The 8,210-nt window shown below is 38.5% G+C and overlaps 1 non-coding gene across 1 annotated transcript; it reads right to left on the bottom strand.

Moving 5' to 3' along the window:
- Window positions 1-5,582: 5,582 nt before the first annotated feature.
- Window positions 5,583-5,655, bottom strand: TRNAG-CCC (transfer RNA glycine (anticodon CCC)). The gene has a single exon. It is a non-coding gene; the product is annotated as a tRNA-Gly (tRNA).
- Between the last annotated feature and the right edge of the window lie 2,555 nt (window positions 5,656-8,210).

The raw sequence follows: 8,210 nt of genomic DNA, 5'->3' as shown, positions 1-8,210 counted from the left end.
TTTTCAATACAAAAGCCAAATCGTTGTACATGATTTTATTAGATTCAAGTGGTAGATCAATTAACAAATTGTTTAATTTAGATCTATTTAACTTTAAAGAGGAATCCTTCCTTCCCCTTGTTTTTGTTCATTTAGTCATTAATATATTTTTTTGGTCTTAAATTGAAGTCATTTTGAAGCACCTTTCCTGGAAGTGATCAATACCAAGAGTTATTGCTATGTTCTCTCACCTTTTTCATTTTATGATAACATTAATGGTTCACAAAAGGACTGTATTTTGCAGGTGTTAGGCATGAATATCAGAGAATATAAATATAGAATTGGATGCTCTGCAGAGACTCTGCAGCTGGAGGGATGACAAGGCTGGTCTTCACTGAGGAACAGAGTCTAAGTGACACCATTCAGGTGTCCACCAAATCTGAGAGGCTAAAAATCCAGTGCAAGTGGAAATGATAACCTTTGTGCATGTGACAGTGACTTTCTCTGCATGATAATGGGGAAGAAGAGGAGAGAGCCTCTGCAGCAATGAGACACTCAATATATGGACCTAAAGACCTTCCTGCAATGGTGTGGTAGGCAGAATAATGGCCCTCTTAAAGCTCTAATCCCTGGAACCTGTGAATATATTACCTTCCATGGCAAAAGGAACTTCAAAGATGTGATTAAGGGTATGTACCTTGTGATGTGGACCTTATTCTGAATTATTCAGGTGGACCCAATCTAATCTGGCTTGGTCACAGAGAGAAGCAATGGAAGAAGAGGGAAAGATTCAGAGTATGAGGAGGACTCACCGTTGCTGCCTTTAAAGATGGAGGAAGGGGGCAATGAGCCAAGGAGTGTGGATATCCTGTGAGGCTGGAAATGGCCCTCAGTTGATAGCCAGGAAGGGAACAGAGATCTTGGTTCTACAAATACAGGAACTGAAACGCTGGTAACCTGTATGACCATGGAAAAGGATCTTCCCCTAGAGCCTCCAGAAAGGAACACAGTCCTTCCAATACCTTAATTGTAGCTGGATGAGATCCATATCAGTTGTCTGACCTACAAAACTGTAGGCCACTATGTTTGTGGTTATTTGTTAGAGTGGTGATAGGAAACTAATATAAATGTTGGCGAATGAATGAAAAACATTGAGTGGAGTCTTCTTTGGGTCCATCAGTTTCAGCACTTGGAATGAGCTGCCACGTGGAATAGGCAAAGCTGTATTTGCTCTTACATTTGAAAACACCCATTATTGACAGCTCAGGCAAACATTCAGGTCAGTTAAAATAATGAATAAAGGGCACATCTACACAGGATTCAGACTTGTTATATGTTACCACAGAAGATAACTTTTCATTTTCATACAGGCCTAGGAGATAGGAGACATAGCTTTTTTGTTGAAGTCTTAAAAAATAATTTCCAAATTATTTTGGTGAACTATTTCTCTTTTTGTTTCTGGGTAAAGGGTCAACTGAAATTGCTCAAGCTTCTTATAACAACCAATCATTTGTCATGGAAAAATGATGTAGCCAGCAATTAGGTCAAGTTTTATACCAACTTCTTTGCTTTTTCTCTGCAGTTAATTGAATCTTTTACAATATCAGTGCTTGAGTATATAGTTGACCCTTGAACAACCTGGGGGAATCAGGGGCGCCAACCTTCTGCGTAGTTGAAAATCTGTGTATAATTTATAGTCAACCCTTCAAATTCATGGTTCCTTCACACACACAGCTTCTCTGTATATATGGTTTCGCACCTTCTGATTCAACCAACTCAGATGGTGTAGTACTGTAGGATTTACTATTGAAAACAATCCACATGTAAGTGGACCTGTGCAGTTCAAACCCGTGTTGTTCAGGGTCAACTATTATCTTTTTAGCTCACTCACTTTTGGTTCAACTTCTCTCCTTCTCCCTGGCCGCCGCCTTCGGGCTCCTTGAGCACCAGCTACTTTAGGACCCTGTGTTGGGGATCCTCCTGAGCATGCAGAACTCTATCCATGTGTACTCAGGACTCACATAGAGATGTAACATGGAGGCACAGGGGCATTCTGATGGACCATGCCTGGATCATACCTAGGTTTAAATTGTATTGAAATTTCACTAGTTCAAAATATGATTTCCTTTTTTCAGGATTCAAATTGCTCAGAGAGGCAGGGTCTGAGTCCATAAAAATTATACATATGCAGACAGGCCTTGTGAGGTCCATCCTGCATTGATATAGACTCCTTAATAGGGTTAAACTGTTGTGTTTGTGCCTGTGTGTTGTTTTGGGTTGTGTACAAGCCAGTCAGATCTTTTCCTCCTTAGCCCCAGGCAGAGCATTTCAAACCTGTTGTGGACTGAGTCGTGCCCTTGCCCCCCAATTCTTATATTGAAGCCCTAATCCCCAATGAGACTATATTTGAAGATAGCGTCTCTAAGGGGGTAATTAAAGTTAAATGAGCTCATAAGAGTAGGGTTCTATATGATAGGACTAATGTCCTTATAAGAAGAAGAGATACTAGAGTTCTCTCTCTCTCTCCCAGCACTCACAGAGGAAAGACCAAATGATGACACAGCAAGAATGAGGCTTTTATAAGTCAGGAAGAGTGATCTCACTAGAAACCCAATTTACCGGCACCTTGATCATGGACTTCTAGCCTCCAGAATTGTGAGAAAATAAATTTCTGTTGTTTAAGCCCTCCAGCCTCTGGTATTTTGTCATAGAAGCCTTGGCAGATTAATACAAGACCACTTCAGGAGTCTGCATTTCATCCTGGGAAGTCCTTGAGGCAAATTAAGCTTGGGTCATGTGGCATCGTCCATTTTACATTTGATAGCAAATATCTCTGGCTCTTGTGTAAAAAATGACATGAAAAAGTAAGGAAAGAATGGAAGTGGAAAGTTAGCTGAGAGGCTACTGTACTGGTCCACGCAAGAGGCAGTGACATTCTTTAAGAGTTGACGATGTAAAGCAAAAATGACAACTCTAAATTGTGCTGTTTATAACATATTCTACTTGTGCAGTTTATAACACATGAAGATAGAATATGTATCACAACAATAGCCAAAGAGCGGGGATTTAAGGTTAATAGACTTACACTGTTGAAAATTGATACATTTCATGTAAGATGGTACACTATTAACACTGAATTGATTGTGATAATTTTATTATTCATAATATAACCTCTAAGTTAACATGAAAAAGGTGCAAAGATATATAGCTAAAAAGCCAATAAAGTAACTTAAATGAAATACTAAGGTATTTCATTAGCTCAAAATGAGGCAGAAAAGAAGGTATAGAGAAAAGAAAAACAGATGGGACAATTAGAAATCAAACAGCAAAATGGTAAACCAAAATCAAGCTATATCTAACGTTATATTCAATGTAAGTGGAATGAATATGCCAGTTAAATGACAGAGATTGTCAAGCAGGAGGAAGAAAAAGAAGCAAGATCCAATTAAATCCTATCTACAAAAACATACTTTAATTATAAAAACTAATAAAGAGTGACAGCAAAAGGATGGGAAAAGATAGGCCATGCAGACAATAAACATGAGAAAGATGCAATGGCTATATTAATATTAGACAAGATAGACCTCAAGACAAGAATATTGATAAAGAGGGACATTTTATCATGAAAAAATGCCAGCTCATCACAAAGACATAACAATTATTAATACATATGTGCCTAATAATAGAACTTCAAAATACATGAAGCAAAAATAGTTAAGATTAAGGGGAAATAGATAATTGCACAATCATAGTTGGAGATATTCACATCATCTTAATAATTAATACAACACTTAGACCAAAAAAAATCAATAGAATGGATGACATGAACAGCACTAGCAACCTCCTTGATCTAATTGATGCTTAATAAAACACAATGTTCTATAACTAGAATACACATTCTTTTCAAGTGGCATGGAACTTTCAAGATATATAATATACTGAGCCATGAAATAAACCTCAAAAAGTGTATATTGGTATCCCTATTTGGAAGTACCTATTAAAGCTAAACTTACATCTACCCTATGGACCAGTATACCTATTCATAGGTGCATACCACAGAGAACTGAATCCACCAAAAGACAAGTGCAGGATTATCCACAGCAGTGTTATTCAAAATATCCCAGTCCTAAAAAGCAGCTAAATGCCCATCCACAGGAGAATGGAGACATTGTGGTATATTCATATAAAAGAATATAACAGAAAGAAAAATCAACTTTTGCTACACAGGACAATATGGATGAATCTCACAGATGTAATGAAAAGCTCAAGAATCCAGTTGTAAATCTAGTCAATAATGTATAATTTCATTTATGTGAAATTCAAGAACAGGCAAAACTAATCAACAGTTATAGAAGGCAGAAGAGTTGGAGTAGCTGTTACTTCTTGGTGTGGTAGATATTGCCTGGGAAGGACACATGGGAGCATTCTACATGCTGACAACATATGTCTTATACAGGTGGGAGTTAAGGCCACGTCAAAACAACTGACCTGTCTGGTTCAAGAGGCCCAGCCTTCACCCCGTAAAACCAACTGTATAGACGATATGAGTCATAAGGACCTTGGTTTTCCAATCAACATTCCTAGGAGCTCCCAGATGATCCCCAAAAGTAGAACTCGTAGGTCATCTCCACCCTTCCCGCAATGCATTATTGCCAAATCTGATGACTTGAACTTTGTGCTCCCTTGGAAGGAACCTTACAAACAGGTGGTCCTTGTACCAACTATATAAAGAGATTTTCTTGAGGAGATTACTGATTGAATCAGTCCTGCAATGAGACCTTTTGATTGACGTAAAAATACAAATTGTTTAGAACTCTTTTAGAAGCACTTACCATAAACTGATATCCTGATTAATCTTTGAAATGTGGCCTTTGATGGGCAAAACTGTTTGGCCAGTTGAAGTTCTTGTGAACTTGTGAAAAAATGTTTGTCTTTGAAAGCATTTCCTACTTTTCATATCTTTCCTTCCATTAGCTGCCTCTTCCTGACTTACCTCCCTGTTATTGCAGTAGGAGGCATCTCTTCACACGAGCCCAGACATGCTTGGGCAGCCTTGCATAAAAACTTCTGATAGAAAGGGATCGTGCATTGTGATTTTCCCAGGGTGCCATAGCTTTAGGGACATCAATTAAGTGTCATATACATGGACCTGTGTTAGAATAGCATGTGCTAGTATAAGAAGTGTAGGAGTCAGACCTCAGTTTAAGCAGTGGCTTTGGTACTCAGTAGCTGTGCAATGTTAGGCAAGTTACTAAAACTCTCTGAGTTTCAGTTTCCTTGTCTGTAAAATGCAATTAATGATCATTGCCTCATAGGATTATTCTGAGGTTAAACATCTAGAATGGTGTCTGGCATATTGTAAGGGCTCAATAAACAATGGTATTTAAAAAAATATATATTTATTTATTTGGCTGTGCCCAGTCTTTGTTGCGGCACGTGGGATCTTCGTTGCGGCATGCCGAATCTTTATAGTTGTGGCATGCCAACTCTTAGTTGCGGCATGTGGGATCTAGTCCCTGACCACACGTGGGATCTTCGTTGCGGCATGCCGAATCTTTATAGTTGTGGCATGCCAACTCTTAGTTGCGGCATGTGGGATCTAGTTCCCTGACCAGGGATCGAACCCGGGCCCCCTGCATTGGGAGCACAGAGTCTTAACCACTGGACCACCAGGGAAGTCCCAACAATGGTATTATTATTTCATGATGATGATAATGCTGCTGCTTCTGCTGACATTAAATTTAGTGGTATTCTGACCTCTTCTCTCTATAAATATAGGCAAAAACATCACACAGTTATGTATAATTAAATGAGTTCTTTTGCTCCTTACTTTCTGGATAATGGGGCTTATCAGTTCTTCATAAAGCATTTTGGATTCTGGAGCTAAAACTCTAAAGAGGTCTAATGACTAAATAAAATTTAAATGCCCTTAGTACTTTGTGTAATTATCACAGAGTGCCAGAGTGATATTTGGAAAATAAGTAAATTGAGTTGGCTATTTTGTTCTCTTTAAGATTTCTACCAAGATGTTAACAGACAGAAAGCCAGTAAAAATACTGTATGAAATTTATTTTTGTTTTAATTTTTTCAAATCCCATGTTGCTTAGCACAGGAGGATGTGACCGTAAGAGAGTTTCAGCATAGTTCATTAGCTTTTAGAATAAGAGCTTTGTGAATTACCTGATTACACTCAACCTTGGTGCTCTTGACATTCTGTACAATCACTGTAGAACAGTTCATGTGTGGCATGTGTACCCTATAGTTTAATCTGACACAGTCATTTTTTCTTAATGAATCGGGAATTTAGGGCCCATTGTACAAATAATTGGCATGGAAATGGAAAGCATCTTTCTCTTCTTAAATAACAATATTGCACTTATACAGTGTATATTGGGAAGGCGCTGGGAAGAGTACAGGGGACTATTGTCAAATAATAAAATGATTAATATATATTTGTGATTAACTTCCCACTATTATCATCGGTGAGAGAGAAGATGGAATGACAAAGAGAAAATGGTATGAATTATATAGGTCTATTTTAAAGAAGCAGGAATTTGATTCAAGTGAAACAAGGGCTATGGTTTATTTATTATTATTTAATCTGTGCAGGAAACGAGGTGTTTTACATATATTCTCTGATTTAATCCTTTGATGCCCCTGTGAGGAGGTGCTTTATGGAAAACACCATATTTTTTCATCAAGCATTTATTGACCACTTATGTGCCAGACATTGTGCAGGGCATTGGGAATTCACCAATGGCTGACATGTTTTCTGCAATCTCACAGAGAGGGTGGATCACCGACCTGTACATGGAAAAAATACTGTTTGTAATAAGTAGGGAGAGTAAGTATAAACGAAGAAGTATCAGTGTTGATTTCTAAGCATAACTGATTTGTAGATAGGCATTCTTAAAACAGTCACTATATCACTTTGGAGTTGGAAGATTTCCCAGGGTTTAAGGATTGTAGGGCAGGGATGACTCAAACCTCATTTACTACCAGAGATTTGGCACCTGGGCAAGGCGTTGTGCTACAGCATGTGGAGTGCACAGCCAAGCCCAAGGAGAGGGATCTGGAAGATGATGGCCTGCATGTGCGTACCCGACTCTCTTTTCCTCACAGCTCCCATGCGGGATCCACCCAGTGCACGCAGATTGTGCCTCGAGGGTGTGTTTCTGGTGGTGAGATTTCCTGAGATGTTTCTGAAAGTGGGCAGGTGCAGGGGACTTGATTATCTGGAGTGATGGCCCAGGCCTCTGCTCTGCCAACAGATGGGTCAGATCTTCTTAGAAAGAGCTGCCACTGTCTGCTCCCTGTGGCCTCTGGTCCTTGGGATGGGCTTCCTCATTGTTTAAATCTGCACAGAGGTACAGAGCACCTGGCCCAGGGGGCTGAATCACAACATTTTGCCCTGCCTGGAGGGGCCATCTTGTGTCCTAACAGCTCCAGGGAGACTTTCTGTCTTTGGATACACATTAAAATTTCCAAAAATACCTATGCCTGGATGCTATGCAGACCATGAAATGAGAATAGCTGTGGCTGTGGCTCAGGTACCAGTATATCTTAAAATGTTCTCAAGCGCTTCTAAGGTATGGCTACATTAGATTGCAAATGACTAATTTAATATGACTCAGGATGAGCACACTCACTAGTTAAAAAAGGTGATTAATCTTGAGGGAAAACCAATGGAGAAATAACATGGGGCCTTAACACAGAAACAAAGAATTAAACTTTCAAGTAGCTGAAATGGAACAATGACAAAAAACTACTTTCTGAAAGAAAAAATTCTGGATTTCACAGTACAGTTAAAGAATTTAAAAAATACATCACTGGGTGAGAACTTACTTATTGTCTTTGAAAATCTAACGGAATAAGTAGCTTACAAGACAGATAAAAAGAAATGGAAGTCAGAAGTGAAAGATAATTAACTGATGACTAAGAGGGAAGAAGAATAAATAGAGGATAGATAATAATGAAAGAAATAATAGAACCTTTTCCTGAGTGGAAGAATGACTTAAATGTAAAATTTAGAAAGGCTCAGTGGCTCCCAAATAGCATTGAAATTAAAGGTCTCAAATATAGGAACAAAAATAGGAACATATAATTGATTATATACTTTAAGGTCAGAACTCTAAGGATCATTTTCCTCTTAGGAAAAATTTTTTTTTGGGAGAATGCAGGATTCAATATGCATGCTACCCATCCATTTTGGATAAGAAATTATTCAAGTA

This window comes from Lipotes vexillifer, unplaced genomic scaffold (assembly GCF_000442215.2).
Source record: "Lipotes vexillifer unplaced genomic scaffold, Lipotes_vexillifer_v1.1 scaffold70, whole genome shotgun sequence".
Taxonomy (NCBI): Eukaryota; Metazoa; Chordata; class Mammalia; order Artiodactyla; family Lipotidae; genus Lipotes; species Lipotes vexillifer.
Note: the sequence above shows the minus strand (reverse complement) of the source record. Positions and strands in the feature narration are given on the sequence as shown.